The 18,525-nt window shown below is 37.7% G+C and overlaps 1 pseudogene; it reads right to left on the reverse strand.

The window, feature by feature from the left end:
* Positions 1-12,666: 12,666 nt before the first annotated feature.
* LOC145610535 (kirola pseudogene) lies at positions 12,667-16,072 on the reverse strand (annotated as a pseudogene).
* Between the last annotated feature and the right edge of the window lie 2,453 nt (positions 16,073-18,525).

The following is an 18,525-nucleotide window of genomic DNA, read 5'->3' on the forward strand; positions in this document are numbered from 1 at the left end:
CATAGCACAAGAAACGGTGTTATAAATCATACTATACACTAATCTCTAATGCTCATTAATCGTCCACAAATAAATGACCTTGATTAGGATAATTTTCGATTAAAATATTCAATGTTCACTTAATAGGTGTTTCTTTATTCAAGCCATTGACTTGATACCCTATTTTGAATATTTATTAAAATCGAATGGACTCATTATTTAATTCTAAATCACATAGTGATTTAAATTGCATGAAAATTTTAATTACTCCAAAAACTGAATGGTTCATCATAGTGCTTTACATTAACATTGTCCAAAATTTAATTAAAACACTATAATATGGAAATCAAAGCCAGTTCGCGACATGTTTAATTCCCATTGCCTCAATGTGTTTGTTGTGCTTCACTTGAGACAAAGGTTAGTGAGTGGATCGACTACATTATCATCCGTTCCCACTTTGCAAATTCTGATTTCACCCTCTGACTTCCATTCTCAAATCATGTGAAATCGCCTCTGGACATGTTTGACCTTCCGATGTTCTCGTGGCTCTCTAGCCTGAGCAATAGCTCCATTGTTGTCACAATAGAGGTCTATTAGACCCTTAATGGAGGGTACAACACCAAGTTCCCTAATGAACTTATGAATCCAAACTGCCTCCTTGGCTACCTCAGATGCTGCCAAGTACTCAGCTTCAGTTGTAGAATTAGTGGTTGTGCTTTGCTTTGCACTTTTCCAACTAAACGCTTCTCCATTGAGACAGAATATATATCCGGATTGTGACTTGAAGTCGTCTCTGTCTGTCTGGAAGCTTGCGTCGGTATATCCCTCAACAACCAATTCATCTTTACCGCCATAGACCAGGAATTTATCCTTTTTCCTTTTCAGGTACTTCAGAATATTCTTGGCCGCAGTCAAATGCGCCTCTCCTGGGTCTGATTGGTATCGGCTCGTAGCACTCAAGTCATACAATACATCTGGCCTAGTACATATCATGGCATACATGATCGATCCAATAAGCGAAGCATATGGAATACGACTCATCCTTTCTCGCTCATCAGGTGTCTTTGGACACTGCTTCTTGCTTAAGGTTATGCCATGTGACATGGGTAGGTGCCCTTTCTTGGCTCCTTCCATTTGGAATCGAGTTAGTACCTTATCGACGTAAGTACTTTGACTCATTCCTATCATTCTCTTTGACCTATCCCTATAGATCTTGATGCCTAGTATGCACTCAGCCTCTCTCAAGCCTTATTATGATCGGGCTTAGTTAATTGGACCTTGTTTGCATTTGTTTTTGGGTTAGGCTAGTCTTTTTTGTGTCTTTACGGTTTAACCAGTCATCCATAAGCATTCTTCACATTGATCGAACACGAAGATGGCTTTATTTATCGTCATTGTACTCCCTATCGGGACAGAAGGCCAAAAGTAGATGTCTACAGGCAGCACCGATATTGTGTAGACTGCCAGGCGAATCTCTAGATTGCGAAGTCTGAGATTTTACACGCACTAAGTAGTCAAACAGCCATGGGAGTTCGGGATTAGTCATACCTTGGGCTCCAGATTAAGGGTTCCCAAGGCCTTTAGCTGCTGCAGATTCGGATGCAGTACCGGGTAGCTTGCTACCCTTCGGCGTCTCAGAGACACCCGACTCTTTGCTGGCAATCTTAGCACTCTCGCTTAGAGTCCTCAACGCAGATGGGATTTTGCCCGCAATTGTAGCTCTCTTCTCAGTTACTGACAGGGTGGCCTGAGTCTTCGTTGTCTTGACAGGGATTTTCTTGGAGTCATCCGCTCGAGTCCGTTTGAGCATTTTGGTAATCGACCGGGGCACCCCTTTGTTATCACCCTGAAATTGGACAACCGGCTCATTTAGCTCAGCAGACAGAAAAGAGAAATCTTACAAGCTAATGGGTCAGACAGAGCTTACCCCACTCCTGTTGGCTGCCACAGCCTTACTTTGCTCCAGAAGCTCCTTTCGGACCTGGGCAGTCGGTTTGGCAGGCGTTTTGTTAGGATCCAACATTTCTAAAGCAACAGCTGCAAAAGGGCAAGTCAACTGGTTAGACAATCATCATAAATAATAAACAAGTGTTGGAGAGTAGACGAAATAAAACTTCTCCTTCCAGTCGCTCCATTTACACACTTTCTCAAGTGATATCATGTATTTCAGGAGGGTGGTTAAAGTATACCATGCTTCTAAGTCGCCTGGGGCGCGGCTCATGTAATGCATATGAGCAAACGCCTCAAAGCTAGGCGTCACATTGTGAAACTCACAGGCGGCAATATAGCATAGTATGTTCACCCACGAGTTGGGAGTGAGCTACCAGACACCAAGCTCATACCCCCTCAAGATTGCTCTAGCTAATCCCTCTATGGAGGGGAAAACGTACATCGGCTGTAAACGCCGCCTCGTAGCAGCCGAAGTAATTATCCGCATTTTCTATGTCGTCATCCCAGGTGACCGTCGCCTCTTAAGGGGGCACTTCAATGACCCATCCTTTCCCTATCGGATGACTGTCTTGGAACACTTTGAAACTACTATTTAGCGTCTCAATGTCTCTAAGGGTCATAACCGTCTGGGTAGGGTCTGAAATTGACGGACCTTTCTGAAGGAGTTATGTCTTCGTCGTGTGCAATTACTAGATATATAATTGGATCAAATTATGGAGAAAATTAAGTCCGGACATTTGGGTCGTCGTTTTGCCATAGCTAGAGGTACTTACGATCTTTGGACTAGTAAAATAGGCCAAAGCCCAATTGGACGGATCCTATAAGATCACACAAAGGGGCTAGATCGAGCATTAGAGGACGAGGCCCATCATGGGCCTCATCACTCTAGGTGGCTGGCCATGTAGGGGCTTTAAGAGGCTTTTGGGCTTCGTGCACTAGTCTAATTATAATGGGATTATAAATAGACTAGGTGCCTAGGTTTGCAAGTAAGCAGTTTACTGATCTTTTGATCAAACTCGAATTAGCAAACACGAAACCCAACCCCTCTCAAAGTCCTCTCTCTCACGGCTTTCTCCTCCTCCCCGGCGCACGGTGGTGTCTCGTGGTGATGGTGGTTCGTGCGGTGGTCGGTTGTCCGAAAAGGTGGTGATCGCGGTTTTCCTCAATCACTCGACCAATCTAGTATTGGTGGATGGCTCGTTCGAATCTCGTGGACTAAGTAGAGGAGCAACACTTGGGGCTCTATTCTCTCCCTGATTTGTCTGTCGAATAGCTTCGTGGAATTTACGCTTCAAAGGTATGATTATGTGTCATGTGTGTTATGCATGTGATTCTTGGGATTAGGTACTTTATTGAATATGATTCATTTTATTTCCACTGCGTAGTACCTATAAACTCCTACAGTGGTATCAGTTAGCCTCTCGCATGAACGCGCTAGATCTTAATAATACGATTATTTGATGTCCACGTTAATTTTATAATCAATTAAGAGGGAGAAATTAATTTAATTATGGTTCAATTGTTATATTTAATATGATTAAACTTTTGGAATCGATTAAATGCGATTTAAGTATGCTCAAATAGCCATGAAGAGGACCAAATTATGCCCTAAAATTGTTCGAATTTTTCGAACCCCTAACCCTAATTTCGAATTTCCGAAAATTCCAAGCCCTAAAAATATGATTTTGTGCTTGATTTTGTTTTAATTCGATTTGTTTTATGTTTCATAATTTTAATTTGATTGATTTATGCATAAAAATGTTTTATGTATGATCATAGATTTAATTTTAAAAGTTAGAATTAAATTGGGATTAATTTTATGATAAACCCTAATTATAAAGTTGAATGTGATTTAATTTTAATCTTATGGACTGATTTAATTTAATTAGGATAAATGTTATTTTAATTAAATTAACAGCAAAAAAAAATTATTTTGGTCGGCAACTACCGACCAGGTGGCGGTCCAAGAGGGAGGGGAAGGGGAGGGCGGCGGTCTTAGTGGTTGAGGCAGCAGCTGTGCAAACGTTGCACGCTGCTGCCGTGGCTGCCTCTGCTGCTGGTTGCTGCTGCCTTGCGGCAGTGGCTGTTGTGAAGCGGCCAGCCACTGTGGCTAGCTCCGGCTAGCCAACCACGGTGGCCAGCAACCGTGCAGTCACGGTTTTTCAAAAAAAAAAAAAAAAAAAAAAAAAAAAAAAAAACTGTTTTTGGAAAAATTATTTCAAGATAATTATGAATTATTTTGGGATAAAATCAGTTTTATTTTGGATAAGTTAAAATATTTTGAAAATATGATCTTTTATTTTAAAAGATAAAATTGGTTTTATTTGGATAAAATCTTTTATTTTAGGATAAAATCAAATATTCAAAAGTTGTTATATTTAATATTATCCATATTTAAGTTGTTAAATTAGTAATTATCCTATATTAAAGTGGTTAATTATGGATAAGATTGATTAGGATATTCTGAGCATATTCCAAAACGATAATAATTGATTTAAATAATGTGATTATCCCATAATTAGATTAGGATGTAATTGATTTTAAAATTATTTGATTGGCTAGTAATTAGGATAGAATCTCCTAAATTAGTTAGGATAATCATGGAAGATTAAATATGATTTATCTTTCTAGGTTAAAATATGATTTGATTCTATCTCATGACTAAATTAAATATATGATATTTTATGAACCGTCATGAATAATATATGATATTATCTAGTTATAATTAAAATATAAGATATTTTAGGAAATGCGTTGACTTTATTATGAACATTCGATGTTGTAGTTTAGACAAGCATGTTGAGTGATTTATTATATGACACTTTTCTAATATATGATATTATGTTGCTATATATAGACTAGTATGACCCATAGATTCTTAAATACGATCTGCGCATCGTGATGTATTTTTGTAATCTAAATACGGTCTGCGTACCGTTAAGTATTTTTATAACTTTTATTTAATGTAAATAGAATAGTTATTTAAATGGTGTTAGCCCAAAAGAAGCCCATGAAGTGAAGGCCCAAAGGAGCAAGGTGGATGAAGATCCATGATGATTCAAGTGGGAGCATTTTTTCATTTCTAGTTTTCTTAGGACTAAGGGGCCATACTACATCATGTTTATTTTATTACATTAGTTGATTATGCATGTTTAGGTTTATTTATGTTGATTGATGATGCGCTAGAGTTCACTAAATAATCACAACATAATAAATCTAGATCCCAGTAATATTGACGCAGCTTTTCCAATTAAAAACCCGACGAAACCTTCGATCGTTTATGATGGGTCGGCCTCAGCAGAGCGTCATAATATATCTTGGGGAAGTGGGGGTAGGACCCATTCTACAATTATAATTGGTTATACTCAACAAGGTTACCTAAAGCGTTTAGAACCTTAAAGCTAAGGGTAATAATTGAACATGTGATGGTTAATTATTCAACCAAGAGTTACAAGAGTTGTAATCAGTAAAGAGTTTACTCACCTTGAAAATGTAATGATTGATGGTAGGGCCTCAGTTCGGTCAATTATTGCACAAATAAAGGATCTTGGAATCACTTAAAATTCAATTGGGATCATTTAATCATTGAATAAAGTGTTTTAAAGTTACCAAATGAATGCGTTTTATGGTACTTTAATTTATTAAACATAATTATTAAACTTTGCCTTATTTTGACATAGATGGGTAGCCGTAATAACAATGACAGCAACGTTTACAATTTGCGACCATTCCTTGAGAAGGATAGGTTGACAGGGGAAAACTTTTCCAACTGGGAAAGAATGCTAAGGCTTGTTCTGAAATCTGAAGGTAAGGAGGATGTCATTGATACCCCATTGCCAAGACCTCTGCCAGAAAATCCAACTGCGGCAGAGATCAAGAAGCACAAGGAAGCTCATGATAGAGCTATGCCTATCACTTGCTTAATGATTGCTACCATGGAACCTAGTCTTTAAAAGCGTTTTGAGGACCAGGATGCCTATTCAATCATGGAAGAACTCAAAGCATTGTTTAAGAAACAAGCTAGAGTTGAAAGGTATGAGCTTCATCGTGAGATTCTGGATTGTAGAATGGAGAAGGGTACCACAGTTCATGATCATGTTTTCAAAATGATCGGCCTAATTCAAAGTATGGAGAAACTGGGGTACCGATATAGTGATGATTTGGCAACAGACATCATTCTCCACTCACTTCCAGAAAGTTTCAACCAGTTTATCATGAATTTTAATATGACTGCCAATGCAAAGACTATGAATCAATTGCATGCAATGCTGGTTAGTGCTGAGAAACAAATCCCTAAGGAACCTAAGAAGGAAGTTCTTATGATCCAAAAGGGAAAGGGGTTCAAGAAGAAGGGGTAAAAGGCTAGTGCCAAGAGCAAGGGCAAGCAAGTTGCCAAGGCTCCTGAAATGCCTAAGGCGAATCCAAAACCCAAGGCTGCAAGTGAGAGTGAATGCTTTTACTGCAAGAAGAAGGGGCATTGGAAACGCAATTGCTAGAAATACCTTGATTTCCTCAAGAAGAAGAATGGAGCATCAACCTCAGGTATTATGTTATAAACATTTTAACTTTCACTAAGGTATGTGATACCAAGTTGCAGTGCTTAACATTGTGATGTTGCGCAGGAACTGCAAACAAGTGAAGCTAGCATGGAGATGGAGCTTGAAGGTGAACTAGAAGTTTTGAGTGGCCAGAAATAGTTCATAGTTTTAATTTCTGATTAGTTTATCATGACACTTAGAACAATTTCCGGTTTTTGATGAGACAATATTTCGGTTTTCTTGTTTTGAATACTGATTTGGTTTTACTTGGCTTGGACAAATGTTGATCCATGACCAAGGTAATAAATTGTTTTCATTTTTCTAGATATGAGTTAATTTTGGTTTTATGACATTGATATAAGTAGATCACAAAAGTAAATTTAGATGATTCAAAGTAAACTTACTTATAAATAAAGTAAGGTTAGGTCAAATAAACCATTTGCACATCCAAAGTTATGGATGGACCCTTACTCTTATATGATTATGAATCACTTGAGAATTAGAAGTCATGCTTGATAAGGTAAAATGACCAAGTTACCTTTTAGTTGAAAGGGTAAAAAAGCTAAAATGACCTTTTGGAACACAAACATATGATGTGTGTGTACCGCAAGTTCAAGATTTAGCAAAAGGATTTAACTAATTCATTGCTTTTATTAACGATTTAAGTAAATATGTCGATAATTACTTAATGAAGTAAAGGCTGGAATCATTGAAATGTTCAAAATTCCAAAATGAAATGTAAAATCCAGTTTGAGATAAACAATTTAGCACTACAATATGATTGTTGTGATAAATAACTCAAAACAAATGATCATCTAAAGGAATTGTTGAATTAGTTCACAATCCAGGAAAATTACAATTAAATTGTATATTTAAAGTAGGAATCAAACTTTGGTTGCCATGGATCGATCCAAGATTTAATGATTTACAAATATCGTTTTGAGGATATGCATTAGAACAACAACAATTGCGAATATACTAAAAAGAGACTTACCAAAGCAGTAGAAAGATGTCATAAGAGTTATGGACTGGAAATGTTCCAAAGTTATCTTTTCTAACAGGATTCAAGGGTTATGAAATCTATGCAAAATGTTTACAAAGATGACATAATAGACCCTAAATCAGAGGTATTATTCCTACAATCGCTTAAAAACAAAATGTTTGTTGCTCGCAATAGTGTCTTTATAGAAAGAAGTGTCTTCCTACAAAGCCAAGTGGGAATAAAGTTAGATCTCGATGAGATTCGAGACGAGCAACAAAAGGATGTGGATAACACTACATCAGAGACGAAGGCGCATGAAATCAGCTAATTTGATAAAACATGTGTCGAAGCAAGCTAATTCAAGTAGCGAGACTTCTATCGTCCTACTAGAATGAAAGACTTCAAAGAGTTGAAGAGAATAATTCTATTGTCGCTCATACCTATCGTAGGTTACTTAGGATCGAAACAAACAGTTTATTGAAATTCTAGTACAAGGTGGATTCTAATATTTTCCTATTGGAATAGTTGGAACCTATACCTACAAGCAAGCTTTGGACAAGTGCCAACTCAAGAAGTGGCTTAAAGCCAAGAAATACATAATGGACTCCATGTCTGTAAAGATGTGCTAGTCCATGATAGTCTTACAAATGGGGTCAAACCTATTAGTTGTGTAAGCCTATTCGGATTATTCTAATTTTGGAAATCAAAATCACCTTCATGAAACGTTCTTGATGGATGGTATGTATATGATACAACCTAAGAGTTTTGAAATCCAGAAATTCCTAGAAAGTTTTGCAAACTTCAGAAATTCATTTATGGATTGGAGTAAGCATCATGGAGTTGGAACATTCATTTCGATTAGGAAATCAAACAATTTGATTACCTTGGAATAATGAAAAGGAATCTTGTAGAGACAAGAAGTTTAGTGGGAGCAATTTGTCTTCTTAGTCTAGTATGTAGTTGACATACATGAAATGATAAATCAATAGTTGAATAAGTCAAGCAATGGTTATAAAGATTATTTCTATATGAAAGACTTAGGAGATATTGAGTACATATTGGGAATCAAAATCCACAAAGTGAATCTTGAAGGATGACTGGACCTAATTAAGAGAATTATGTTGATAAGGTTCTTGACAAGTTCAAGATGCAAGATTCTAAGAGAGGATCTCTTCCCATGTCTCATGGTTTTACACTCAGTAAAACTCAGTGCTTTAAAAGCTAGTAGAGTTGAGTTGTAAAGGTAATGTACCTTATGCATTTGCAAAAGGGTCCATTACATGTGCCATGAAATGTACAAAGCAAGTTGTTACATATGACTTGTGCATGTGTAACAAGTTTCAAGCAAATACAGAATAAGCATACGAAAAATTACCAAGAACAAATCCTTGAGTACTTGAGAAGCACTAAAGGAATTTTTCTAGTTTATGGTGTTAAAGGTAAACAAGTTGTCAAAAGTTTTACGGATGCAAGTTTTTCCAAACAGGCAAGATGATTCTAGAAGTTGATCTAGATGCATAATTTTTGTCAGTATGGAGAAGTACAGTGAGCTTGAAAAGTTCAAAGCAGAGCACTATTGCATGCTTAATGTCAGAATATGTGTATTAAGCTATAGTCAGATAGTTTTAGAGGAAGTTCGAATTAAAATGTCATATGACTAAAGAGTCACCTTTGCCCAAGAACAAAGGAGACAGGGTCACATCACAAATCCAAACAAATGCATATGAGATATCACCTCAGTTATGAGATCATTGACCAGCGGGAGGTCATGTTCTGCAAAGTTTTATTATGAGTGAGAAATCACTAAACCCCTTCCATAGACAAAGGTATGAAAGTCATATTAAAGTCTTGGATTGAAGCAAATTATGTAATTTAAGTTGTGTATGTTTGAGAAAACATATTACATAAGAAATGCATCAATTTGCAGAATTATGTTTAAAATAGAAATTATTATTTCTCTTATTTAATTATGGTTTTGGAAATTAAATAAAATTTCCAAAATAATTATGAATTGATGGGCTCACTAGGTTGATGACCTTTTGAATGAAACCCCACAGGTGAACAAAATTCATACATTATTTAAGTTCCTAGTTCGAAATCATTAAAGTGGGCATAAATGATTTCAATAAATGGACTAGCATGTAAGATTGATTGGATAGCACAGTTTCATGGGCTATAGGGGCATGGTGATGCTCGGTCAATCACTTGGATATGCATGAATGATGCATGATCGAATTATTGACCTACTTTGAAGTTCAAGTATAGAGCTTCCGTATATATTAGTGGATTCCTTTGACATGAGTGGAACATGATTTCATTCAATGGATGTTATGGCTGTGGTACACTCAAACGTCTGCCCGTAATTGAAGATTATAAAGGGTGTTTCCCGGTCATTTCAGAAGTTGAGTGGGAAGGCTTATTGTCACAAGATTGGATAGAGTCTACCCATTAAATTAGGAAATGTGTCATGGCCGCTTGAAGAGGGAGAATTCAGAAAATACGTGGCCGCGTTCAAATGTATTACTCAGTAATCATTTGGTTTTGTAATTCTAACTCAGATTTCAAGAAACAACTTGTAGATTAATATGATCTCGACATGTGATGCAATCATATTATCAAATCGACATATACATCGACTTAAGGAATTTGAATATTGCACCCTTGTCTCAGACAAGTGGGAGATTGAAGGAGTTATGTCTTCGTCGTGTGCAATTACTAGATATATAATTGGATCAAATTATGGAGATAATTAAGTCCGGACATTTGGGTCGTCGTTTTGCCATAGCTAGAGGTACTTACGATCTTTGGACTAGTAAAATAGGCCAAAGCCCAATTTGACGGATCCTATAAGGTCACACAAAGGGGCTAGATCGAGCATTAGAGGACGAGGCCCATCATGGGCCTCATCACTCTAGGTGGCCGGCCATGTAGGGGCTTTAAGAGGCTTTTGGGCTTCGTGCACTAGTCTAATTATAATGGGATTATAAATAGACTAGGTGCCTAGGTTTGCAAGTAAGCAGTTTACTGATCTTTTGATCAAACCCGAATTAGCAAACACGAAACCCAACCCCTCTCAAAGTCCTCTCTCTCACGGCTTTCTCCTCCTCCCCGGCGCACGCTGGTGTCTCGTGGTTGTGGTGGTTCGTGCGGTGGTCGGTTGTCCGAAAAGGTGGTGATCGCGGTTTTTCCTCAATCACTCGACCAATCTAGTATTGGTGGACGGCTCGTTCGAATCTCGTGGACTAAGTAGAAGAGCAACACTTGGGGCTTTATTCTCTCCCTGATTTGTCTGTCGAATAGCTTCGTGGAATTCACGCTTCAAAGGTATGATTATGTGTCTTGTGTGTTATGCATGTGATTCTTGGGATTAGGTACTTTATTGAATATGATTCATGTTATTTCCGCTGCATAGTACCTATAAACTCCTACACTTTCTTGGGTCGCTGATACTCAGAAGCAATTTCATCCTGGTCGGAGCTAAAAGCCTCTGAGCTGGACCTGTCAGCAGCTTCTTCGCCGTCTGACTCGTTATTTAGATTCTGAGCCGAGGTGGATCCTTCGTCGTCTGACTCGTTATTTAGATTCTGAGCTGAGGCGGATCCTTCGCTGTCTGACTCCTCCAAGATTCCGTCACTTGGAGTGGTGAGGGCACGCAGTGGAGACCTTACTTCCTCCCTCGAATTATCCTTATCCGTCATCCGGGGTCACTTCATCAACAGATACTTCCATAGTGCGACTCCTTCTCGGCTTTGTAGCCGTCTGCTTTGTTCTGGCCATTGTGTCCTGCATAGACACAGAGACGGAGGGATTCGGGGATGAGCAAAGCAGGTCCAAGCATCAAGAGACGGCACCCCCAGTCCTAGACTCAGCCGTACCAGGAGACCGGCTGACCACTGTCCTAAGCTGTGCCGTGTGTGTTGATGGGGAATCCATTTATTGAAAAAGAATAGAAATACAAATGGAAAAAGCTTGAAATATCTAAGAAGGGGATAGACGATTGCCTCTGCTTTAAGTTCTGAAACTCTGATAATAGTAAACAGTGACCGGTTGTGTCCCCCTAAAGAGCAAATGGAAAACTCGAAAATTCAGCAACAGGTGGGGGTAGAGTCTCTCTCTCTAAAATCCCTTCTTTCTCTATTTAAAAAAATTGGATAAGTCAAACAAAGTGAGAGAAAGAGGGGGGTAAATTCTATTTATAGAGGGGTTAATAGGGGGGCATCCCCGTCACACCCCAAAAGGTGAGCAGTCGTTTTTACTGTTTACTACTTGTAGGAGGGACACGCGTCACAGATGCCACGTGGCCCGCCACGTCACCTTGTGAGGGGCAAATGTTTAGGGTAAAAATACTCTAGACGAGTGGACCAATCATAGAGGCCCACGTGTCAAGCCTGGACAGGTCCACTTGGACCACTCGCCAGCTGAAACGTGTTAGCCTCAGATATCAACTGAATTGCAGCCGTTAAGGCCCAATTCCAGAGAACGCCGCAAAACGGCGCAGCCCGCCAAATCTAGGTCAGAGTGACCTAAGAGAGGACACTTTTCCCAACGACCCTATAAATAGAGAGATATTCCCCCATTTTGGGGACACATTCAATCATTTATTACAACCCCACATTCTCTCACATCAAAGAACACCTGATCTCGGTATCCGAGAAGATTTCACCTCAATTTCCGCACCTTGTCCTATTCTCACTCAAGTACTAACTTGATCGTCGGAGATGGAGCTCCAACCACCCGAAGTCTCCGTTGTTTTGCAGGTAGATGCCGCGTTCAACCAAACTTCGAGTTGTAACTCTCCCGAGGGATAAAACACCCGAAACACTACCAATTCTCTTCAATACACATCTAATGAGTAATCACCTATCTTATAAAGAATAATAATTATGATGATATGTTGTGACGTTATGTTAAGAAAAGTATAAAAATCAAAATTATCTTACATACTACTACATAGTAATACACAAAAGAATCCCTACAATCAAACATTTATTTCAACATCAAAGAAAGATACACAGTACGATATTAATAAGCTTAGGCATAGTTAACAGTCTGGCATAAAAGACTGGTAACTAGGTAGCAATAACACCATTCTTTAATCAAACCATACAACAACAAACCAAGTTGTACATATGTAAATCTAGAATTCCATCATACATTCGATCCATGCATAGAAAATTATACTATTATCAAGCTTTTTTTTTATTTATTTGAAAAATACTATTATCAAGCATTATTCATGCATGCATATAGATAATATTATTTATATAATAAATTAATCTTTGAGATGATGCTTTTCGATATCCCTAGTGACGTGAATACAGAAGTCCATAATTTTGGTAGGGTAGGGCCCATCATCAGTAATTTTTTCAAACTCAGCAACCCACATTACTGCAGTAGTTTCACCTTTTGGAACAACATGAATGCTAAAACTTATGCTCTTGAATTCCTTAAGAAGATCTCCTTCAATGACTTTGAACCTCACCGATTTTTTCTCTTCATCTATGGCCTCAACTACTTCCTTCGCAACACATTTTTTCTTATCTGTAATTCATATATGCATGAAACATCAACTATTATTAATCTATGATGATCGATATTGGTGTATAAACATGCAATGCAATAATAATTACAAGAATCACAAAAAAAGATGGACGGATGCCTGAATGCACATGAAATAGTTTTATTCGCCTGATTTACATTATGTTATTTTATTTGAACTTATTACCAGAGCTTCTTTACACTTACTCCCTGCGTCTCTTTATTATTAGAGTGAGACTCTAAGCTAATAAAGAGACAGATTTAAACTTGTATGAACTTATTTTAGTTGGAATCCGAACTTGAGTAACTCTTATCAGGACTTATTTTTCTTGAACTTATCTTATCTGATTGAACAACTTACCTAAACTTATTTTTTTCTAAAATAAGTGAAACTAAGGTAAATTATTGCACATACCCCTAAAAGATATAGAAGTAAATTGGGCAATATAATTCAAATCATTAAATGGTGGTGTTACTCGAACAAAAAGTATATGCAAGGCGACATGGTGATTTTAGTAAAATTTTCAAATATTTAGTTCTAGATTATTGGAGATGGAGTTTATCTCCATTATTACAAATGAATTACTCAGGTTTGAAAAGTTTTTAGATTCAAACTAAAAGCTAGCAAGGGACTTGTTCCCTATCAACTAAGGTGTATACAGTTCAAAACTTGGGAACACAACACCGTAGGAGAGTTTTTACGCCATTTGAAATTCGATCAAGTCAAAATGTCAAACTAGAATTAATATAAAATCCGAGTAGGCTCTAAATTGTCGGGTATCCTTGCAATATAAATAAGCTGTTAGATTGCAATTCGATCTTAGATATATCATCTTATGGATTTATGTTAAGGGATATTCTTAATTAAGTGTGTCCATGAGCATAAAATGACATTTACATAAACGTATATATAATTAATTAATTAATCATTAAACCACCACAAAAATAAAAGAAAAACAAAAAACTAATCAATTCATGAAAATTTTTATAAATTTCTCTCTAGGATTCTCAATTTTTCAGATTCACCACCTCTTCTGTAGGGTTTCTTTTTTTATTTGAGTTTACAACAAGGCTACCGGTAAATAATTATTTTGCTACATTAATCTAAATATTGTATCTTTCTGTAAATAGCTATTTGAATGATTTCCATATATACTTTATCACTATGCAACTATGCCAAAAAGAGTATTACATAGTACGAACTACAAAGTACAAAAGTGATCAGCATCATATGTAGCTAGCTCTTTGGGGACCAATCAATTAAGAATATGTTTTAACACAATATATGGAGTATCAATATGAAGGGCATGTTCACATTTACTGAACTGATTGGAGCTGAACTGAACTGAACTAAACTGATTGGAACTCAACTGAACTGAACTGAACTGAACTGAATAGAGCTGAAATGAATATTTTATGAGAGAAGGAAATTAGGAGCTGAACTGAACTGAACTGAACTGATTGGAGCTGAACTGAACTGATATTAAGTTGAAGTGAACGGGCCCGAAAGTAGTATAAGCAAGCCCTTACAACAGAAAACTCCAAGTTTCTCCGATTTTTATTAGTTGCAACTTTAGGGTATTATTTGTGAGATATAAAATATTCCAAAGTTGCAACTAAAAAAAATCGAAGGTAGTATATGGCTATATTGAATCATATTCGCTTATTTAATTTCAAAATACTTGCGATTTAAGAAACAGATTAGATTAGATAAATAAGAAGTTTAAGCAAATAACGTGAAAGCTAGTAAGAATGGCGGGTTGGGTCTTTATTACGGCTTTGATTCATTTTTATTAAGTTGATCACAACCTTTTTCTAATCTCTTCCTTAATTGCACACCAAAAGAATTTGTTCATAGTAAAAACAAACAATTAAAGATAAACAATATTAATAGTAGTAATAAGCAATTTGAGTTGATGCGATATTGTCATAAATAAAGCATTATAAAGTACTTATATATGAGCATAATATATATGATAGGTTAGAATGTAACGATAACAATAATGATAACAATATATGATATCGAGTTGAGATGGATTAGGGTTGCGTTACCAACGGTATAGTTCCATAAAATGATGGAACCAGGCTTGCCAAATTCACCCTCATGGACATCACAACCATGAATTTTGTCGGGACAATTTTGGAGACGTGGTGTGGCTTCTGTTAAACTCAAGAATATTGTGGAGAAAACGGCTTAACCTTTGTATTGATAATACTCACATATATATACACAATACATAACTTGCCTAAAACTCCTAACAAGATAAACTTAACATAAATACAATATTAACAAATATAACCAAACCGACTCTAATACTCCCCCTCAAGTTGGAGCATGCAAATCGCGAATGCCCAACTTGCGCAAGAGAAAACCAAACTGCTGACGTCCAAGAGCCTTGGTAAGAATATCTGTCAACTGATGACCTGTCGGAACATATGAGGTAGAAATATTACCGTTTATCAACTCATCACGAACAAAATGACAGTCTACCTCAATATGCTTCGTACGTTCATGAAACACCGGATTCTTAGCAATATGCAAAGCCGACTGATTATCACAAAACAACTGCATAGGCTTTGAATGCTTAACACCAAGAACAAATAACAACATTTTCAACCATTTCAACTCACGAGAAGTGAGAGACATAGACCTGTATTCGGCTTCAGAAGAGGATGTGGCTACAGTAGGCTGTTTCTTAGTCTTCCAAGAAATAGGGGAACGACCTAAGAAAACAAAATAACCTGACAAGGAACGCCGACTCAACGGGCACGCCGCCCAATCACTATCACAAAACGCCGTCAAGCGTAAATCTGTCGTAGGTCGCAACAAAATACCTTGTCCCGGACTGCCCTTAAGATAGCGCAAGACACGAATGGCCGCATCCCAATGAGAAACCTGTGGAACACTCAAAAACTGTGCCAAAACATGCACTAAATAACTCAACTCCGGTCGAGTGACCGACAAGTAAACCAAACGACCAACCAAACGACGATACTGTTCCGGATGAGCAAACGGCTCACCGGAGGCATGTGCAAGACGATGATTCTGCTCCATCGGAGTATCAATGGGTTTACAACCCAACATTCCTGCCTCAGTCAAAATATCTAGAGCATACTTTCATTGAGAAAGAAAGATGCCCTCGGGACTCCGAGCAACCTCAATGCCTAAGAAATACTTAAGCAAACCCAAATCCTTCATATAGAAGCATTTGCTCAAATAAGCTTTAAATCGAACAATGGCATCATGAGAGGAGCCTGCAATTATCAAGTCATCGACATATACAAGAACATGCAAAGAGACACTGCCCTGTACATAGCTAAATAGAGAGTAATCAGCATATGAGTTTTTAAACCCAAAACCTCGTAGAGCACTTGACAGTTTTGCAAACCACTGTCTCGAGGCTTGTTTCAAGCCGTATAAAGATTTCTCCAACCTGCAAACTTTGCCAGGTGTCGAAGTACCGTACCCTGGAGGTAATTGCATATATACTTCTTCATCCAAATCACCATGAAGAGAAGCATTATGAACATCCATCTGATGTAACTCCCAATTCAAAGATACGGCAACAGACAACAAAACACGTACCGTAGTCATTTTTGCAACTGGAGCGAACGTCTCATTATAATCAACACCTTCAACCTGACGGTTGCCACGGACAACCAAACGAGCCTTGAGACGTTCCACCTTTGACTTGTTTGTGTACTTGATTTTGTACACCCAACCACAACCAATAGCCCTCTTGCCTGGAGGAAGATCCACAATGGTCCATGTGCCATTGCGTTCTAGAGCATCAATCTCATCTTGCATAGCCTTACGCCAACCGACGTCTTTAACCGCCTCTTTGAATGAAGACGGTTTCTTTCCCTTAGTGATCGTCGCCAGAAAACACCTGTGTCTATTAGAGTCGGTTTGGTTTTCTAACAACTGAGACACAGACAACAAGTTGCATTTAAGAGTAGGAACAAAAAGAACATTATCAAGAGTTAAATTATCAGACAGAATAACTCTCCCTTCTTTTGTAGCAGTAGTGCTCTTCCCATTAGGCAAACCAACAGGCGACGAAATATCAGATAAATGGGTAAATAAATCAATATTACCAGACATATGATTTGAAGCTCCAGTATCAATGAGCCAATCGAGAGAATTATCGGTACGAATAGACGAAGAACTCGAGCACTGAACGACAGATAGAAGTTCTTTCCATTGCTCATCAATGATAGTAGGAACACTCCTACGATCTGCGTTAGTGAGACGCTCAAATGCACGGTTAGATTGAGCCCTCATTAAAAAGAACACCAAACAGCTCAATAACACACTAACACGTACGATAGAAAAAATCCAAGAAACACAAACTCGAACAATCAACCACCAACTACTGCAGAGCAACAAGTAGATGAAACGGTGCAACAAAGGAGCCACCAAATACTACCAAAAGGCACCACCACAACACACAAACCAAGAGAAAACCAATTGGCACCCACAAAATAAATGGCAGCAAGAATAAAATCAAATTATGATCCACTTATAATTAATGATATCCTTGAATAAATAAGGATACACACACACCAACTAGTGGAATCAACCAAACCAACTTGCAACTCAAAAACAATATAAGTGGCAGCGAGAGCAAAGCTACTAATTATGGCTGCTTTCAAATAAAGAAAAGCAAGCAATAATAAAAGAATAAAACTCCAACAATAGCTTACCCACACACGAGGGAAACTACACACACCAAAGATAAACCACCGAACAAACCAAACCAAGGCTGCCACAAACAACCTCACGCAACAAGCACCACACTAAACGCGCAGCACACACTCAGAGCACCAATAAACAAACAGCACCACGCAATAATCGCAGCAGCACTACACAAAACTAACGCACAACACCACAAAAGCCCTGCGCGCACAACACACACCAAGCGGTACAAAAACGCAGCACCTGAACACTCGACACACCTCAACACCACGCAACGAGCACCCCACAGAGAGCACCCAAACACAGCGCACCACACTCGTAGCACACCCAGAAAACCGAACAATAATTAGGGTTTGTGAGCCCTAATTTCGACCAAAAACAGAATTGAAACCGAATTGATTTCGTAAAAAAAAATCAGAAAATTGAAGCCCTAATCTCAAAAATTTGCGGAATAGATAATTAAGCGGAAGAACAAACCAAGATCGAAAATTTCTCTAGAAATTAGAGAGGACTGATACCATGTTAAACTCAAGAATATTGTGGAGAAAACGGCTTAACCTTTGTATTGATAATACTCACATATATATACACAATACATAACTTGCCTAAAACTCCTAACAAGATAAACTTAACATAAATACAATATTAACAAATATAACTAAACCGACTCTAATAGCTTCTTCCCAAATAGTTCATGAAATACATCTCCATGACACTTGATATCAACTTCAACTTCAAGCTTTCCTGTTACTCCCATACTTGAAAAATACTCTAGGAAATTAATTATAAATTTGTATTTTAAATTTTGAGATACAAACATGGCTTATAGAAGGACCTTA

The sequence above is a fragment of the Chenopodium album genome, chromosome 24 (assembly GCF_948465745.1).
Source record: "Chenopodium album chromosome 24, dcCheAlbu1.1, whole genome shotgun sequence".
NCBI classification, from domain to species: domain Eukaryota; kingdom Viridiplantae; phylum Streptophyta; class Magnoliopsida; order Caryophyllales; family Amaranthaceae; genus Chenopodium; species Chenopodium album.